Source organism: Phyllostomus hastatus, unplaced genomic scaffold (genome assembly GCF_019186645.2).
Source record: "Phyllostomus hastatus isolate PE091 unplaced genomic scaffold, TTU_PhHast_1.1 phas_scaffold_78, whole genome shotgun sequence".
NCBI lineage: Eukaryota > Metazoa > Chordata > Mammalia > Chiroptera > Phyllostomidae > Phyllostomus > Phyllostomus hastatus.
The window spans coordinates 49,791,321-49,810,989 of NW_025334041.1; positions in this window are offsets into that span (position 1 = coordinate 49,791,321).

Sequence of the window (19,669 nt, forward strand, 5' to 3'; positions counted from 1 at the left end):
GGATTATTCTGGCAGCTGAGAAAAGATAAGGGAGACAAAGATAACACCAATTAGAAGGTTGCTTTAATAATTTACACAAGATTAGCATTATGGGTTATCAAGAAGGGGATGACTGGTGGAAGGATGTATATATATACATGTATAATATATACGTAAGAGTTATGTAAATATGTAAGAAAATACTAATTATACATTTTATATCTAAATTAAGCACTTGTATGCTAGACATGAATATATAATGATGAACAAAATAGGTATGGTCCTTGATTTTTTAGGAGTGTACATTCTAACTTATCTAGGAATTGATTGTGGTAGTAATCCCTGAATTTCCTTGAAAAATTTCTTACATTCTTTTTCAAAGTATAATGGCCAGGAAGAATATATTTTTAAAATAGATTACCAAAATATACACATACAACTATAATGAAAGGAAAATATTAAGTTTATTTAATTCTGGACATTAATATATATTTCCTAATAGCTTTACTGTATATATTTACTTGTACAATGCTAAATTAGTTACTTTGGAACAAATCTGTATAATGCACCAATATTGTTTCTGAGTTTAGTCCTGTCTAGTACTAGGTCAGTTTTAGACAGATCTTAATTTTGCAGGGGATATAATATTTCCTAATGGTTAATAGCTTGAGCTCTGGAGTCAGACTGTACACTGAATTCTGGCTTTGATACTTGCAACTAACTTAGACGAATTATCTATCCTCTTTGAAGGATAAGTAATTTTTTAAAAATTATATTTTATTGATTATGCTGTTATAGTTGTCTGAATTTTTTCCCCTTTGCCTCCCTCCACCAAGTCCCCATGCAATTTTCACACTGTTGTCCATGTTAATGGGTCCTGCATATATGTTCTCTGGCTATTCTATTTCCTATGCTATATTTTACATCCCCATGACTATTCTGTAGCTACCAATATGTACTTCTTAACCCCTTCACCTTTTTGGCTCATCCCCCCTCAACCCACCTCCCATCTGGCAACCATTAAAATTTTCTCTGTATATATGATTCTGTTTCTGTTATGCTTGCTTATTTTGTTTTTCAGATTCAGTTGGTGATAGATATGTATTAGTTGCCATTTTATTGTTCATATTCTTTATCTTCTTAAAGAGGATCCTTTATCATTCACATAATGCTGGTTTGGTGGTGATGTATTCATTTGGCTTTATCTTGTCTGGGAAGCTCTTTATCTGTCCTTTGATTCTAAATGTCCCCTTAAACCCCCCAGTCCCAGCAATCACTACACTGCTGTCCATGTCTGTGAGTCCTTTTTCCTTTTTGCTCAATCCCTCCACCCCCTCACCTACCCCTGAAATAGCTCTCATCCTGCTCTCTATCTATGAGTCTATCTCTATTTTGCTTGTTAGTTCACTTTGTTATTAGATTCCACATATGAGTGAAATCATATGGTATTTGTCTTTCTTTGACTCACTTATTTCACTTAGCATAATGTTCTCCAGTTCGATCCATATTGTAGCAAAGGGTAACATTTTCTTCTTTTTTATGGCCAAGTAGAATTCCATTGTGTAAATGTCCCATCATTTTTTTTATCCACTCATCTACTGATGGAAACTTGGGCTGCGTTCATATCTCAGCATCTGTAAATAATGCTGCAATGAACATAGAGGTGCTTATGTTCTTTCAAATTAGTGTTTTGGATTCCTTTGGATATATTCCCAGAAGTGGGATTGCTGGGTCAAGAGGCAGATCCATTTTTAATATTTTGAGGTATCTCCACTGTTTTCCACAGTGGCTACACCAATCTGCATTCCCACCTTTCTCCACATCCTTGCCAGCATTTGTTTGATGATTTACTGATGATAGGCATTCTGACATGTGTGATGATATCTCATTGTGGTTTTAATTTACATTTCTATATAAAATTTATATGATGATTAGTGACATTGAGCATCTTTTCATATGTCTGTTGGCCATCTGTATGTCCTCTTTGGAGAAGTATCTATTAGGCCCTTTGCCCTTTCTTAATTGGATTGCTTGTTTTTTGGGGATTGAGTTTTGTAAGTTCTTTATAAATTTTAGATATTAACACCTTATCAGATGTACTGGCGAATATGTTCTCCCATTCTGTGGGTTGTCTTTATATTTTATTGATGGTCTCCTTTGCTGTGCAAAACATTTTTAGTTTGATGTAATTCCATTTGTTTATTTTTTTCTCTTGTTTCCTTTGCCAGGGGAGATATATGCAATCAAATATTGTTATGAGCAGTGTCCAAAATTCTGCTGCCTATGTTTTCTTCTATGATTTTTATTGTTTCAGGTCTAACATTTCAGTCTTAGGTCCATTTGAATTTATTCTTCTGTGTGGTGTAAGAAGGTGGTCTACATTTCATTTTTCTGCATGTTTCTGTCCAATTTTCTCAACACCATTTATTGAATAAACTATCTTTAGCCCATTGTATATGCTTGCTTCCTGTGTTGAATATTAATTGACTATGAAATGTAGGTTTATTTCTGGGCTTTCTATTCTGCTCCATTGATCTATGTGTCTTTTTATTCCAGTACCATGCTGTTTTGATTACTATGGCCTTATGATATAGTTCGATATCAGGTAGTAGGATTCTTCCAACTTTGTTCTTTTTTCCCCAGGATCACTGTTGCTGTATAGGACCTTTTGTGGTTCCATATAAAATTTAGAAATATTTTTTCTAGTTTTACAAAATACTTCATTGGAATCTTGTTAGGAATAGTGTTGCGTCTATAGATTGCTTTGGGTAATAGGGGCTTTTTAATGATGTTAATTCTTCATATCCATGAACATGATATGTGCTTCCACTTATTTGTATCTTCAGTTTCTTTCTTCACTGTCTTATAATTTTCCGAGTACAGATCTTTTACATCTTTGGTTAGTTTTATTCCTAGGTATTTTATTATTTTTGCAGCATTTGTGAACGGGATTGTTTTCTTAATATCCTGTTCTGTTAGTTCATTGTTGGCATATAAAAATGCAACTGATTTCTGGATATTAATTTTGTATCCTGCTAATTTGCTGAGTTCATTGATAGTTCTAGTAGTTTTTTTTTTTTGTAGAATCTTTGAGGTTCTCTACGTATAGTATCATGTCATCTGGAAATAATGACAGTATTACCACTTCCTTTCCAACTTGGATGCCTTTTATTTCTTCTTGTCTGATTGCTATGGCTAGGACATCCAGTTCTGTGTTGAATAAGAGAGGTGAAAGAGGACATCCCTGTCTTTTTCCAGATCTTAAAGGTAACACTTACAGTTTTTGCTAGTAGAATATGATGCTGGTAGTGGTTTGTCATATATGGTCTTTATTGTGTTTAGGTATGTTCCCTCTAATCCCACTTTGCTGAGAGTTTTTATCATAAATCCGTGACGGATTTTATTGAGTGCTTTTTCTGTATCTACTGATAGGATCATGTGTTTTTTTTTTCCCCTTTATTTTGTTTATGTGGTGAATCACAGTTATTGATTTGAAAATGTTGCACCAACCTTGCATTTCCGGAATAAATCCTACTTGATCATGGTGTATGATCTTTTGGATGCATTGCTGCATTGGTTTGCTAATATTTTGTTGAGGATTTTAGCATCTGTGTTGATTAGGGATATTGGCCTATAATTTTCTTTCTTTGTAGTGTCTTTATATAGTTTTAGAATTAGGATAATGCTGGCCTTGTAAAATGAATTTGAGAACCTTCCTTCCTCTTGAAATTTATAAAATAGTTTGAGAAGGATGGGTGTTAGTCTCAGAATATTTGGTAAAATTCACCTGTGAAGACATCCAGTTCAGGGCTTTTGTGTTAGGAGTTTTTTAAAATTATAAGTTAAATTTCAGATTTTCTGATTCATTCTGATTTAATTTTGGAAGATTGTATGTTTCTAGGACTTTATTTTGTCCAGGTTGTCCAGTTGTTGGCATATAGTTCATAATATTTTCTTACAATCCTTTGTATTTCTTTGGTATAAGTTGTTATTTCTCTTCTTTCATTTCTGATTTTATTCATTTGGATCTTCTCTCTTTTTTCTTGATGAGTCCTTTCTCTTTTATCTTGATGAGTCTGTTTAAAAATTTATCAATCTGAACTTTTCTTAAAATATACTTTTCAAAAGTATATTTTAAAAAATAAAAAGTTTATCAATCTGAACTATATTATTTTAAAAAGTATATTTTAAAAAATACCTTTTCTTTTTTAGGTATTTTCCCCCCTCATTTTTCCCCCTTCATTCCCCTCCACCCTGCACACCCTCTCCCACTCACATTCCCCCCCTTTAGTTCATGTCCATGTGTCATAAGTTCTTTAGCTTCTACATTTCTCATACTATTCGTACCCTCCCCCTGTCTATTTCTACCTACCATCTATGCTACTTATTCTCTGTACCTTTTCCCCCTCTCTTCTCCTCCCACTCCCCTGTTGCTAACCCTCCATGTGATCTCTATTTCTGTGGTTCTGTTCCTGTTCTAGTTGTTTGCTTAGTTTGCTTTTGTTTTTGTTTTAGGTGTGGTTGTTAATAATTGTGAGTTTGCTGTCATTTGACTATACATGTTTTTATCTTATTTTTCTTAGATAAGTCCCTTTAGCATTTCATATAATAAGGGCTTGGTGATGATGAACTCCTTTAACTTGACCTTATCTGAGAAGCACTTTATCTGCCCTTTCATTCTAAATGAAAGCTTGGCTGGATAGAGTATTCTTGGATGTAGGTCCTTGCCTTTCATGATTTTGAATAGTTCTTTCCAGCCCATTCTTGCCTGTAAGGTCTCTTTTGAGAAATCAGCTGACAGTCTGATGGGAACTCCTTTGTAGGTGACTGTCCACTTCTCTCTTGCTGCTTCTAGGATTCTCTCCTTCATTTTTACCTTGGCTAATGTAATTATGATGTGCCTTGGTGTGTTCCTTCTTGGGTCCAACTTCTTTGGGACTCTCTGAGCTTCCTGGACTTCCTGGAAGTCTATTTCCTTTGCCAGATTGGGGAAGTTTTCCTCTATTATTTGTTCAAATAAGTTTTCCACTTGTTGCTCTTCCTCTTCCTCTTCCCCTTATGGTACCCCTATAATTTGGATGTTGGAACATTTAAAGATGTCCTGGAGGTTCTTAAGCCTCTCCTCAATTTTTTTGAATTCTTATTTCTTCATTCTTTTCTGTTTGGTTGGTTGTTTCTTCCTTCTGGTCCACTCTATTGATTTGAGTCCTAGTTTTCTTCCCATTACTATTGGTTCCCTGTGCATTTTCCTTCATTTCACTTAGTGTAGCCTTTATTTTTTCATCTAATTTGCAACCAAGTTCAACCAATTCTGTGAGCATCCTTTGAACTGTATATCTGATAGGTTGGCTATCTCTTGGTTGCTTAGTTGTATTTGCTGTGGAGCTTTGAGATGTTTATCTGTTTCAGCCATATATATTTTTTTGTCTTGTCGCACCTGTTACGTATGAGGAGGGAGCCTTAGGTGTTCACCAGGGTGGGGCAACCCAGTTGCTGGGTTGTGACGTTTATGTGGGGGCAGGGTCCAAGAGGGAACAATGGCACTTACTCCGCTCTCTGTTGGATTTCAGTCCCTTTTGCTGCTTCCCCCAAGCAAATTGGGCCTTTCTGGTGCTAATTCCCATGTGGGTGGGCTTGTGCATGTTCTAGGACTCCATGGGTCTCTCCAACGAACTCTCCTGTGAGGCTGGGAGTCTCTTCCAGCACCTTAACCCCCACAGGTGTTTTCAATCAGTGCTCTGAGGCTCTGTATCCTTTGCCCCTGGGTTGCTTTGTCTGTCTCGCTCCCCAATTTCTCCTGGTTTATCTGCACTTGAATGTTGGACCACCAGGTCAGCCAGCCTCCTTGCATACAGTACCTCGCTTTACAATTGCCCCCTTGCTGGGTCTGCCCATTGCCACCGTGCTCCTGGGGTCTGCCAGCCACTGCCTGCGTGCCCAGGGTCTGCCCACTGCAGTCTTGCATGCCTGGGGTGCCTTATGCACCTGGTGCCACTGATTTTTGTTCTGAGACCCCTCTCTGCCCAGCTGCCCAGCTCCATCTTTCCTACCGGTCTGGACGAATGTGTCTTTTAATTTCTTGGTTGTCCGACTTCCATACAATTCAATTTTCTGTCAGTTCTGGTTGTTATTTTGTTTCTAAATTGCTGTTGTCCTTATTTTGGTTGTGTGAAGAGGCACAGTGTGTCTACCTATGCCTCCATCTTGGCCAGAACTCCCCAAATCTTCCTATCGTTTCAAAGAACCAGCTCTTGAATTCATTGATATTTCGTATCACTTTCTTAAGACTCTATTTTGTTTATTTCTGCTATAATCTTTATTATTTCCTTCTTTCTGCTCACTTTGGGCTTTGTTTGTTGTTCTTTTTCAAGTTTCTTTAAGTATGAAGTTAGATTGTTTATTTGAGCTTTTTTTGGTTCTTGGGGTAGGCTTGTATGGTTATGAATTTCCCTTAGGGTTGCTTTCTGTGTGTCTCCCAGATTTTGGATTGTTGTGTCCTCATTTTTATTTGTTACAATGTATCTGTTGATTTCCTTCTTGATCTGGTTGTTAATCCATTTATTGTTTAATAACTTGTTATTTAGATTCCATGTCTTTGCATGTGTTTTAGTATTTCTCCCTGTGATTGATTTCTAGTTTCATAGCGCTTTTCTGTGGTCAGAGGAGATGCTTGACATGATTGCAATCTTTTTAAATTTATTAAGATTTGTTTTGCATGATAACATGTGGTCCATCCTAGAAAACCTTCCAACTGCACTTGAAATGTATATTATGCTTCTTTGGGATTAAATGCTCTGAAGATATCAATTAAATCCACTTGATGAAGTTTGTCATTTAAGCCTGCTGTCTCCTTGTTGATTATTTGTCTGGAAGATCTATTCATTGAAGTCAGTGGGATGTTAAAATTCCTGACTATGATTGTATTTCTGTTGATCTCTCCCTTTATGTCCATCAAAATTTGCATCACATATTTAGATGCTCCTATGTTGGGTGTGTAAATGTTTACTAGGGTTAGAAACTCTGGTTGGATTGTTCCCTTTATCGTTATGTAGTGTTCTTCTATGTCTCTTACTAGATCCTCGGTTTTAAAATCTATTTTGTCAGATGTAAGTAATGCTGCCCCAGCTTCTTTTGCCTTTCCATTTACATGAAATATCTTTTATTCCCTTTATTTTTAGTCAGTGTGTTATCTTTGATCTAAAATGAATCTCTTGGAGGGAGCATATAATGTGTCCTGTTTTCTTATCCATTCAGCTACCCTATGTCTTTGATTGGAGCATTATAGTTTTGTTTTGTTTTGTTTTTTGCTGTGAAAATTTACAGCTTTTTGTCAGAGCTGTTTTTTTATTATTATTTTTTAATCATTGTTCAAATACAGTTTTCTCCTTTTTACTCCCAATCCAGTCCCCCCCTCCCACCCTCCCCACTTCCCTCCCATTACCACCCTCCCCTTAGTCTATGACCATGTGTCCTTTAAGTTCGTTCCTGTGAACCCTTCCCACTGTCCCCTTAAATTCCTTCTTCTCTCCCCTCCGGTCACCATCAGCCTGTCCTCTATTTCAGTGTCTTTGGTTATATTTTGCTTGTTTTTTTGTTTTGTTATTTAGGTTCCTGTTAAAGGTGAGATCATATGGTATTTGTCTTTCACTGCCTGGCTTGTTTCGCTTAGCATAATGTTTTCCAGCTCCATCCACGCTGTTGCAAAGGGTAGGAGCTCCTTCTTTCTTTCTGCTGCATAGAATTCCATTGTGTAAATGTACCATAGTTTTTTGATCCATTCATTTACTGATGGGCATCTTGGTTGCTTCCAGCATCTAGCTATTGTAAATTGTGCTGCTATGAACATTGGGATGCATAGGTTCTTTTGAATTGGTGTTTTAGTATTCTTAGGATAGAGTCCCAGCAGTGGAATTGCAGGGTCAAAAGGTAGATCCATTTTCAGTTTTCTGAGGAAGTTCCATACTGCTTTCCATAGTGGTTGTACCAGTCTGCAGTCCCACCAGCAGTGCACTAGGGTCCCCTTTTCTCCACAACCTCTCCAACACTTGTTGTTTGTTGCTTTGTTTATGATGGCCATTCTGTCTGGTGTGAAGTGGTATCTCATTGTGATTTTAATTTGCATCTCTCTGATAGCTAGCGATATTGAACATCGTTTCATGTGTCTTTGGATTTTCTGTATGTCGTCCTTGGAGAAGTGTCTGTTCAAGTCCTTTGCCCACTTTTTAATTGGATTCCTTGTCTTCTTAGAGTGCAGTCGTGTAAGTTCTCTATATATTTTGGAGATTAGACCCTTGTGTGAGGTATCATGGGCAAATATGTTTTCCCATACAGTTGGTTCTCTTTTAATTTTGATACTGTTTTCTTTAGCTGTGCAGAAGCTTTTAATTTTGATGAGGTCCCATTTGTTTATTCTTTCCTTTATGTCTCTTGCTCTAGGGGACACGTCAATAAAAAAGTTTCTTCGTGAAATATCTCAGATTTTCCTACCTACGTTCTCCTCTAGGACTTTAATGGTGTCACCTTTTATATTTAAGTCTTTTATCCACCTTGAATTTATTTTTGTATGTGGTGTAAGTTGGTGCTCAAGTTTCATTTTTTTGCACGTGGCTGTCCAGTTCTCCCAACACTGTTTGTTGAAGAGGCTATTTTTATTCCATTTTATGTTGCTGCCTCCTTTGTCAAATATTAATTGACCATAGAGACTTGGGCTTATTTCTGGGCGCTCTGTTCTGTTCCATTGGTCTATGTGCCTGTTTTTATGCCAGTACCAGGCTGTTTTGATTACAGTAGCCTTGTAATATAGTTTAGTGTCGGGTATTGTGATCCCTCCTACTTCACTCTTCTTTCTCAAAATTGCAGCAGCTATTCGGGGTCATTTATAATTCCATATAAATTTTTGAAGTGTTTGTTCTATGTCTGTGAAATATGCCATTGGTACTTTAATAGGAATTGCATTGAATGTGTAAATTGCTTTGGGTAGTATGGACATTTTGATGATATTAATTCTTCCAATCCATGAACACAGTATATGTTTCCATTTGTTTGTGTCTTCCTTGATTTCTTTCCTCAGTGTTATGTAGTTTTCTGAATACAGGCTTTTTACCTCTTTGGTTAGGTTTATTCCTAGATATTTTATTTTTCTTTTTGCTATTTCAAATGGGATTTTTTCGTTGATCTCTGCTTCTGCTGTTTCATTGTTGGTGTACAGAGATGCCTTTGATTTCTGGATATTGACTTTGTATCCCACTGTTTTGCCAAATTCATTTATTAGGTCAAGCAGTTTTTTTGGTAGAGTCTATAGGATTTTCTATGTATACTATCATGTCATCTGCAAACAGTGACAGTTTTGTTTCCTCCTTTCCGATTTGAATGCCTTTTATTTCTTTTTTCTTGTCTGATTGCTGTGGCTAAAACTTCCAGTACTATATTGAATAGAAGTGGTGAAAGTGGACAGCCTTGTCTTGTTCCTGATCTTAATGGAAAAGGTTTTAATTTTTTGTCCATTGAGAATGATGTTGGCTGAAGGTCTCTCATATATGGCCTTTATTATGTTGAGGAATGCTCCCTCTATTCCCACTTTGCCGAGTGTTTTTATCATGAATGGGTGCTGTACCTTATCAAATGCTTTTTTCTGCATCAATTGATATGATCATGTGGTTTTTGTCTTTGCTTTTGTTTATGTGATGTATTACATTTACTGACTTGCGAATATTGAACCATCCTTGCATCCCTGGAATGAATCCCACTTGGTCATGGTGTATAATCTTTTTAATGTATTGTTGGATGCGGTTTGCCAGTATTTTGTTGAGGATTTTAGCGTCAGTGTTCATCAGTGATATTGGCCTGAAGTTTTCTTTCTGTGTTGTGTCTTTATTTGGTTTTGGAATTAGGATGATGCTGGCCTCATAAAAAGAGTTTGGGAGATTCCCATCTTTTTGGATTTTTTGGAATAGTCTGTGAAGGATAGTGGGTTAGCTCTTCCTTAAATGCTTTGTAGAATTCTCCTGTGAAACCATCTGGTCCAGGGCTTTTGTGTGTTTGGAGTTTTTTGATTACTGCTTCAATTTCTTTTGTTGTTATTGGTCTGTTCAGACTTTCTGCTTTTTCATTGAGTTTTGGAAGATTATATTTTTCTAGAAAGTTGTCCATTTCATCTAGGTTTTCATATTTCTTGGCATACAGCTCTTTGTAGTAATTTCTTACAATCCTTTGTATTTCTGTGGTATCTGTTGTAGTCTTTCCTCTTTCATTTCTGATTGTTTATTTGGGTCTTCTCTCTTTTTTTCTTGATGAGTCTGCTTAAAGGCTTGTGATTTTGTTTATCTTTTCAAAGAACCAGCTCTTGGATTCATTGATCCTTAGAATTGTGCTTTTATTCTCTATGTCATTTAATTCTGCTCTGATCTTGGTTATTTCCTTCCTTCTGCTTGCTCTGGGCTGCCCTTGTTGTTGTTCCTCGAGTTCTTGTAGACGTAGGGTTAGGTTGTTTGTTTGGAATGTTTCTAACCTTTTTAGGTGCGCCTGTATCGCTATGAACTTCCCTCTCAGGACTGCCTTGGCTGTGTCCCATAAGTTTTGGGTTGTTGTGAGTTCGTTTTCATTTGTTTCCAGAAACTTTTTGATTTCTTCCCTAATATCATTCTTGACCCATTCATTGTTTAATAGCATGCTATTTAATCTCCATGATTTTGAGTGTTTTTGTTTTTTTTCCTTCGGGTTGGTTTCTAGCTTCAGTCCCTTGTGATCTGAGAAAATGCTTGGTATGATTTCAATTTTCTTTAAATTCTTGAGGCTTGTTTTGTGTCCTATCATGTGGCCTATGTTTGAGAATGTTCCGTGTACATTTGAAAAGAATGTATATTTAGCTTCTTTTGGATGGAGGGTTCTGTATATATCAGTAAAGTCCATTTTATCAAGGGTATTGTTCAATGCCACAATATCTTTGTTGATATATTTTTTAGAAGATCTGTCCATTTTTGACAGTGGGGTGTTAAAATCTCCCACTATAATTGTGTTGTTGTCCATATCTTTCTTGAAGTCCTCTAAGATTTTCTTTATGTATTTCGGTGCTCCTATGTTGGGTGCATATATATTTACAATATTTACGTCTTCTTGATGGATTCTTCCCTTAAGTATTATGAAGTGACCTTCTGGGTCTCTCTTTATGGACCTTTTTTGGAAGTCTATTTTGTCTGATATGAGTATTGCTATCCCGGCTTTTTTTTCCTGTCCATTTGCTTGGAAGATTTGTTTCTAGCCCTTCACTTTCAGCCTGTGTAGGTCTTTTATCCTGAGGTGGGTCTCTTGTAGACAGCAGATATGTGGGTCATTTTTTCTTATCCATTCAGCTATTCTATGTCTTTTCATTGGAGCATTTAATCCATTTATGTTTAAGGTTATTATTGATAGGTACTTATTCATTGTCTTTTATGTACGTGTGTCCCCCCCCCCCCCTCTTTCTTCTCTCCTCCTTAAAGCAGTCCTTTTAGAATCTCTTACAGAGCTGGTTTGGTCGAGGTGTATTCTTTTTAGACTTCTTTTGTCTGGGAAGCTTCTTATTTGGCCTTCTATCTTGATCGAGAGCCTTGCTGGATATAGTAGCCTTGGTTGCAGACCTCTGGTTCTCATTACCTGGAGTATTTCTTGCCATTCTCTTCTGGCTTGAAGTGTTTCCATTGAGAAGTCAGCTGTTAGCCTTATTGGGGCTCCCTTGTATGTTACTTCCTTCTTCTCCCTTGCTACCTTTAAGATTCTCTCTTTGTCTTGAAATTTTGTCATTTTAATTATGATGTGCCTTGGGGTGGGTCTCTTTGGGTTCCTCTTGATTGGGACTCTCTGTATTTCCTGGATTTGTGTGACTTTTTCTCTAGTCAAATTAGGGAAGTTCTCCTTCATTATTTGTTCAACTAGGTTTTTGATCCCTTGCTCTTCTTCTTCTCCTTCTGGTATCCCTATTATACGGATATTATTACGTTTCATATTGTCTTGCATTTCTCTTAATCCCTCCTCATTCTTTCTGAGCCTCTTTTCCTTTTCTTGCTCTTTCTGGATGCTGTTTTCTACTTTGTCCTCCAGCTCGCTAATCTGATCTTCTGCTTCATCAATCCTGCTTTTCATTCCTTCTACTGTGTTCTTCAGTTCAGAAATTGTATTCTTCATTTCCTCTTGACCTTTGTTGAGAGTTTCTATTTCCTTTTTCATGTTTATATAGTTTGCAGTGAAATTGATGTAGTTTCCCTCTAATTTCTGAAAGCTCATTGTGCGTTCATTGATCTTCCTGGTAATCATTGTTTTGAACTCACTATCTGATAGTTTAGCTGCCTCTATTTCATTTAGCATTTTTTCTGAGGCTTCCTCGTTTCCCTTCAATTGGGCGTTGTTTCTTTGTTTTCTCATTGTTCGTGGGTTTCTTCTTTTTTCTTCTTGATTGTTAATTTGAACTGTTCTGATTCCCTGTAATTATGGTGTGAACTTCTGTGGTAGAATATTTGTGTGTTTCAGTGGTGCAATCTCCTTTGTGTATCCTGGTGTTCACAGCTTCCCCCTACTCTTTTTTGGGATCAGTTGGAGGAGTAAGGCAAAATGGTTTAAAACAGCAAGACAGTATACTATGATATTTACTTTGGCAGCCAGTAGAGAAGAGATGGGTTATCCTTTGGCTCCTTATAGTGTTAACTGTGATCCTCCACCCCACTACCCACGTTTTAGAAAGGATGGAAAGAAGGTAAGACTCTTATTGGGGCCTAGAGGATTGTTAGTTGGATCTAGAAAGCTGTGAGGCTGTGGGAGGTCAGCTTCTAAGGTAGGGTTGGAGTAAAGATTAGTATATAGGAGTAGTGAGTTCAAGAATAGAGACAACCCCCACAATAGTATAGTTCAGAAAATTGCAAAGTGGGCTGAGATCAGGTAGGGGCATTGAGAAGCATTTACAATTGTATAGACTAGGTCTTACTAGCAGTAATAGTAAAGTGACAGTCTTGTGGCAGAATCGATGAGGTCTAGATAACAAGAATAAAGAGTGTAGAACCTTGAGAGGTGTGTTAATGGAACACAGATGAAGGATAGTAACTTATCAACACCTTGTGACTGAGATACCAGGGGGAACCTATCAAATGACAGTATAACCAGCCAAGCAAAGAAGATTATACAGAAAGAAAAAGAATACCAAAATATTATTAAAATAAAAAATGTCGGAAAAGTGAGAAAAAGATAATACAAATTTACAGTAACTTGCAAGATTAAAACAAAAAGGAAAGAAAAGCAGAAGATGTAGTGCAGGAGAGATAAATTTGGAGTGGAAGGAATAATATTAGGTTGAAAGGAAGAGAAACAAGGGATTGCGAGATAAAAATAATAAGAATTGAAAAAAAAAGTCACATAAAACACAAGATAATATCAATCAACCAACAACAGCCAGAGAAAACAAACAAAAAAAGGAACCAAACAAACAAACAAACAAAAAAACACCTCTTGTTGGTTTCTAACTGGCCAGACCAGTATTTCTGCTCTTGCTGGCTTCAGCTGCTGAGGGGCCTTTGAAATGCTTCTCTATCTCACAACCCGATCTCAACAAGTCCGTCAGGTACCCTGGGTGCCCCGCACACACTGGCTCGCGAGAGTCAGTCTTCCCAACGACGGTCCACGAGCCCAGCCGTTTCCAGCTCCGTGTTCCCGCTGTACCTCACTCCGACTGGGTGTTGGCGCCTTTACCGCCTCCCCTGGTTGGGCTGGCTGGAAATCTCAGAGCCACCACTGCATTTGTGCACCCAGCACAGTCCCTCCCGGGATCGCAAGGCGAGATTCCGGGATCGCAGCGCGCGATTCTGGCCTCCCTCTGGGGCGCGAGCCGAGCGCGGCCGGCTTGTGCTCTCCACTGATCTGCACTTCCGCCAGGCTAGAGATGCCCCTGGTCCTGTCGGCTAGAGGCTCTCACTTCTCCTCAGTCTCTGGGTGGCTGTTCATATTCCCTGGGCGATTTTTTCTCAGTCCAACTGGCCAATCTGTTCCTTCTAGCAACCCATTCTCCCCTGAAGTTTCTCACCCCTGTATTTGGGGGAGGGAGGGAGCAGCGGCTTCCCTCTCCCGGGAGCCCTGGGGCAGAGCCCGGAGCACTGGTGGGCCTGGGGTCTGCACACCCCCAGACCCCGTGCTGATCCCTGGGCCCCTTTTGTCCTGTATCAGACTGCTTACCGTCTGGTTTTCCAGTGAGTGCAGTAATTTCTGATGTCCTGCTTTCAAAAGTGATTCGGCAACTCAGCCCTCTTGCTCTGTCTCTCCACCGATCCGCAAGTTTCCCCCCTCTTCACAGAAGCCGAGAAAAACGCTGCCTAGAGTAAAGTCGCCATCTTCCTCCCCAGCATTATAGTTTTTTACATGTAAGGTGATTATTGATAGATACAAATTCAGTGCTATTTTATTGTTGGACTATTTTTCTCTGGTGTTTCTTCTTCTCCTTCCCCTCCTTCTCCTCTTTTTCCTCCTCCTCCTCCTCTTCCTTCTCTTCCATCTGTTTTAAGCAAGCCCTTTAACATGTGTTGCAGTACTGGTTTGGTATTAACAAACTCCTTTAGTTTTTTTCTTGTTTTGAAGCTCCTTATTTCTCCTTTGATTTTAAATAATAGTCTTGCTGGGTAAAGTAGCCTCAGTTGTAGGTTCTTGCTTTTCATCACCTTGAATATTTCACACCACTCTCTTCTGGCCTGAAATATTTCTGTTGAGAAATCAGATGACAGTCTAATTGGTGCTCCCTTGGATGTAACTACCTGCTTTTCTCTTGGGCTTTTAGAATACTCTCCTTGTCTTTAAGCCTTATCATTTTATCTGTGATGTGTCTCAGTGTAGGCATCTTTGGGTTCAACTTGTTTGGGATTCTCTGAGCTTCCTGGGCTTGAGTGTCTTTTTCCATCACCAGATTAGGGAAGTTTTTCATCAGATAGGTTCTTGATACCTTGCTCTCTGTCTTCTCCTGGTATTCCCATGATGCAGATGTTTTTCGCTTCATGTTGACCAAAATATTTCTTAAGCTATCTTCATTTTTAAAATTCCTTTTTCTTTATGCTGCTTTTCTTGGACGTTCTTTTGTTTTTAGCTTGTCTTCCAAATCACTGATTCAGTCTTCTGCTTCTTCTAGCCTACTGTTTATTCCTTCCAGTGTATTATTTATTTCAGACATTGCATTGTTTCTGACTGGTCCTTTTTTATGGTTTCTATGTCTCTTTTCATGCAGTTTAATATTCTTATGATCATTACTCTAAACTCTCTGTCTGATAAATTCCTTGTCTCCATTTCATCTAGTAATTCTGGAGAATTCTCTTGTTCTTTCATTTCATTCTCTGTTTGTCTTCCCACTTTGGCTGCTTCTTTGTATTTTCTCCATAGTTGTTAAACTGATCAGTGATATACCCTCAAGCTGTAATCAACAGCCTGGCTTAACATACAGGATGGGACATAGTAATTCCTGCAGGTGGGGCTGTTGCTTCACCTCAAGCTGATCCACTTGGAGAGGAGTGCTCTGCCTAAGAAAGACAGCTTCTGTAGTCTGGTAAATGACACAACACAGATGTCCTGGTGGCTGTTCCTTCAGTTCTCTCCCCACAGTCACCAATCTAGATTCTCCTCAAGCATCTCTAGTCCACTCTGCCCTCCTTCTGCCAGAGTCCAGGGTAAGTGGCTACAAGTAAAATTTTGGGTGGTGGCCCTTTAAGAGCCTCTTAAAGGGCTCTCTGAATCTCCAGCCATTACTCTCTGGTAGACAGAAGCCCTGCTGCTTTTCAAAGCTGGATGTTATCTGGGTTTCTTTCCAGCTGTGGTTGTGTAGGCTGGGGAGCCTAGTTTGGGGTTTAGACCACACACTTCTGAGAGAGAACACCTCTAGCCACTGAAATATCCCTTCAGAACTTCAGCGGCCTCCCTTGGGAGCCCAGGGAGCCCTCTTGCGCATCTTCTGCACTCCCTACATGTCTTGTTGTGGTGAAGTGGTTTCTTATGTCTGTACATAGTTATAAGGCTTCTCTCCAGCTGGTGTTCAGTTGGTTATTCAGGATGATTTCTCTATAATTTAGTTGTAATTCCAGATTGATCCTGGGAGGAGGTTAGTGTAGCTTCCACTTACTCCTCTGCCATCTTGGATCTCCTCTAAAAGTTTATTTTGAGAAATCACCTAACAGTGTTATGTGAGCTTCTTTGTAGGCAATAAACTGCTTTTCTCTTGCTGCTTTTAAGATTCTCTCTTTGTCTTTAATCTTTGGCATTTTAATTGTGATGTGTCTTCGTGTGGGCCTCTTTGAGTTCAACTTGCTTGATTCTCTGTGCTTTTAGGAATTGAATATCTATTTCCTTTACCAAGATAGGGAAGTTTTCTGTCATTTTTTTTTGTATGGGTTTTCAATTTCTCTCTCTCTTCTTCTGTCAACCTTATGATGCAAATGTTGGTATGCTTAAAGTTGCACCAGAGGATCCTTACAAAATCCTCATCTTTGTTTGTAGTCTTTTTTCTTCTTGCTGTTTTGCTTGGGTGTTTTTTGCTTCTGTATATTGCTAATCATTGATTTGATTCTCAGCTTCATCAACTCTACTGTTGATTCCCTGCAAATTGTTCTTTATTTTAATCAGTGTATCCTTCATTCCTGACTGATCCTTTCTTCTTTTTAAAATTTTATTTATTTATTTTTAGACTGGGGGGAGGGAGGGAGAAAGAGAGGGAGAGAAACATCACTGTGTGGTTGCCTCTCACGCACCTCTACTGGGGATCTGGCCTACAACCCAGGTATGTGCCCTGACTGGGAATCGAACCAGTGACCCTTTGATTCTCAGGCTGGCACTCAATCCACTGAGCCACACCAGCCAGGGCTTGACTGATTCATTTTTATGGATTCCATGCCCTTTTTTATGCTGCTGAAGTTCTCACTAAATTCGCTGTATCCTCATAACCATTGTTTTGAACTGATTCTAGTAGCTTGCTTGTCTCCATTTTTAAAAATTTTTAAAGTATATTTTGTTTATTATGCTATTACTGTTGTCCCAATTTTTTTCCCAGTTATTCCACTCCACCCTGCATTCCCCACCCATCAGCATTCCCTTGCCTTAGTTCATGTCCATGGATTGTACATGTAAGTTCTTTGGTTTCTTCATTTCCTGGACTATTCTTAACCTCCCCTGACTATTTTGTAGCTACCAGTTATGCTTCTTATTCTCTGTACCTTTCCCCCCATTATCTCCCCTTCCCCTCTCACTGATAACCCTCCATGTGATCTTCATTTCTGTTATTCTGTTCCTATTCTAGTTGTTTTTTTTTTAGGTTCAATTGTTGCTAGTTGTGAATTTGTTGTCATTTTAATGTTCATATTTTTGATCATCTTCTTTTTCTCAGATAAGTTCTATAACCTTTTATATAATAAGGGCTTTGTGATGATGAACTCCTTTAATTTGACCTTTTCTGGGAAGCATTTTATATGCCCTTCCATTTTAAATGATAGCTTTGCTGGATAGAGTAATCTTGGATGTAGGTCCCTGCTTTTTGTGAATTTGAATACTTCTTTCCAGCCCCTTCTTGCCTACAAGGTTTCTTTTGAGAAATCAGCTGATAGTCTTATGGGAACTTTTTTGTAGGTAAATGTCTCCTCTTCTCTTGCTGCTTTTAAGATTCTCTCCTTATCTTTAATCTTGGTTAATGTTATTATGATGTGCCAGGGTGTGTGTTGCCTTGGGTTCAACTTCTTTGGGACTCTCTGAACTTCCTGTATTTCAAGGAAGCCTATTTCTTTTGCCAGGCTGGGGAAGTTCTTCATTATTTTTTTCAAGTAAGTTTACAATTTCTTGTTTTTCCTTTCTCCTTCTGGCACCCCTATGATTCAGATGTTGGAATGTTTCAAGTTGTCCCAGAGGTTCCTAAGCCTCTCATTTTTTTCTCTTTAACTGTTGTTTCTTCATTCTGTTCTGGTTGAATATTTATTTATTCCTTCTGGTCCAAATCATTGATTTAAGTCCTGGTTTCCTTCCCTTCACTGTTGGTTCCCTGTATATTTTCCTTTATTTTACCTTGCATAGCCTTCTTTTTCCTCTATTTTGTGACCATACTTAACCATTTCTGTGAACATCCTGATTACCAGTGTTTTGAATTCTGCATCTGATAAGTTGTCTATCTCCTCATTTTTCTGGAGTTTTGATCTGTTCTTTTATTTGGGCCAAATATTTTTGTCTTGGTGTGCCTATTATGTGATAAGGGGCAGAGCCTTAGGTATTTGCCAGGGTGGGGCAACCCACTTTGCTGGGTTGTGGCACTGTATGTGGGGAAGGGGTTGAACGGGGAACAATGCCACTTGTTCAGCTCTCAGCTGGCTTTCAGTCCTGTCCTCTGCTACCCACAAGCAAACTAGGCCCTTCTGGTGATGATTCTTGGATGTATGGTTCGTGTAAATTCTGGAAGCCTGTGGGTCTCTCCAGTGAACTCTCCTGTGAGACTGGGAGTTTCTCCTACTGCCATAACCACCGCAGATTTCTACCCCCAGAGTTTTTGAGTCTTTCTTTTCCCACACTTGAACCCTGGGTTGCACAGTCTGTCTCGCTCCACAGTTGTTCCTTCTGGTTTATATGCACTCAAATGGGGAACCATCCAGTCTGCCAGCTGCCACCTTGTCTGCCTGGGTTCACCAGCTGCCGCTTTGCCCACCTAGTCCTCCAGCTGCCACCTTGCTGCAAGTCCTTTTCATGCCAGCTGCCCATCTCTGCCTCTTCTACCAGTCTGAATGAATGTTTTTTGTTTAACTTATTGGTTGTTGGACTTCCATACAGTTTGATTTTCTGGAAGTTCTGGTTGTTTTTTGTTTTTAAATTTGCTTTTGATTTCTTTTGGTTGTGCAAGGAGGCACAGTGTATCTACCTATAACTCCATCTTGGCTGGAAGTCTCCATTTTGTTTAGTTCTTTTTCTGGAGTTTTGTTCTGTTCTTTCATTTGGGTCATGCTTTGTCTTTTCATTTTGTCAGCCTCTCTGTGTTTGTTTCTGTGTATTAGGTAGAGCTGCTATGTCTCCCAGGCTTGGTAAAGTGGTATAATATAGGAGGTGTCCTGTAGGATCCAGTAGAAAAGCCTCTCCTATTACCCATTCTGAGTAGTTGAGCTGTGCCTACTGTGTGGGCTGTATGCCACCTCCTGTTGTAGTTGTACCTTGATTGCTGTTGGCCCATCCAAGATCAGTAACTGCTTGTGTTTTGTCCAGGCTCATGCAGCATAAGCAACAAAGTGACTTGCAGATGGCTACTACTTGTGCTGGGCTTAAAGGTGGCCAGGTGAGGCTAAACTGTTAAACAAGGCTAGTTATGTCTAGTGTCAGGCCTGGGGCATCTTAATGAGAGATATAAGAGGTACAGGGCTCACTGAAGCCTGATGCTGCCTTTGAGATAATTTAGGACAATCTGAAGCATGAGCCAAGATAAGCCATTCATACAGAAAATCCAGTGGAAACAGCTCAGGTTGACCAGCAAGTTAGGTGGGTAGGGCCTCAAGGAATCACCAAGGTAGGGCAAACAGTGTGAACAAGATTGATGGAATCTCAGATATGGCAACTACCTGCCTGCTCTGTGGCTCTGTGCAGGGAGGACTCAGGAAAAGAACAATGACCTCTGCCAGCACTTCTGTCTGGGAGAAAGCTGCATGCCAGCTCTCACCCTGGTGCCAGACAATTCAGTTCCACC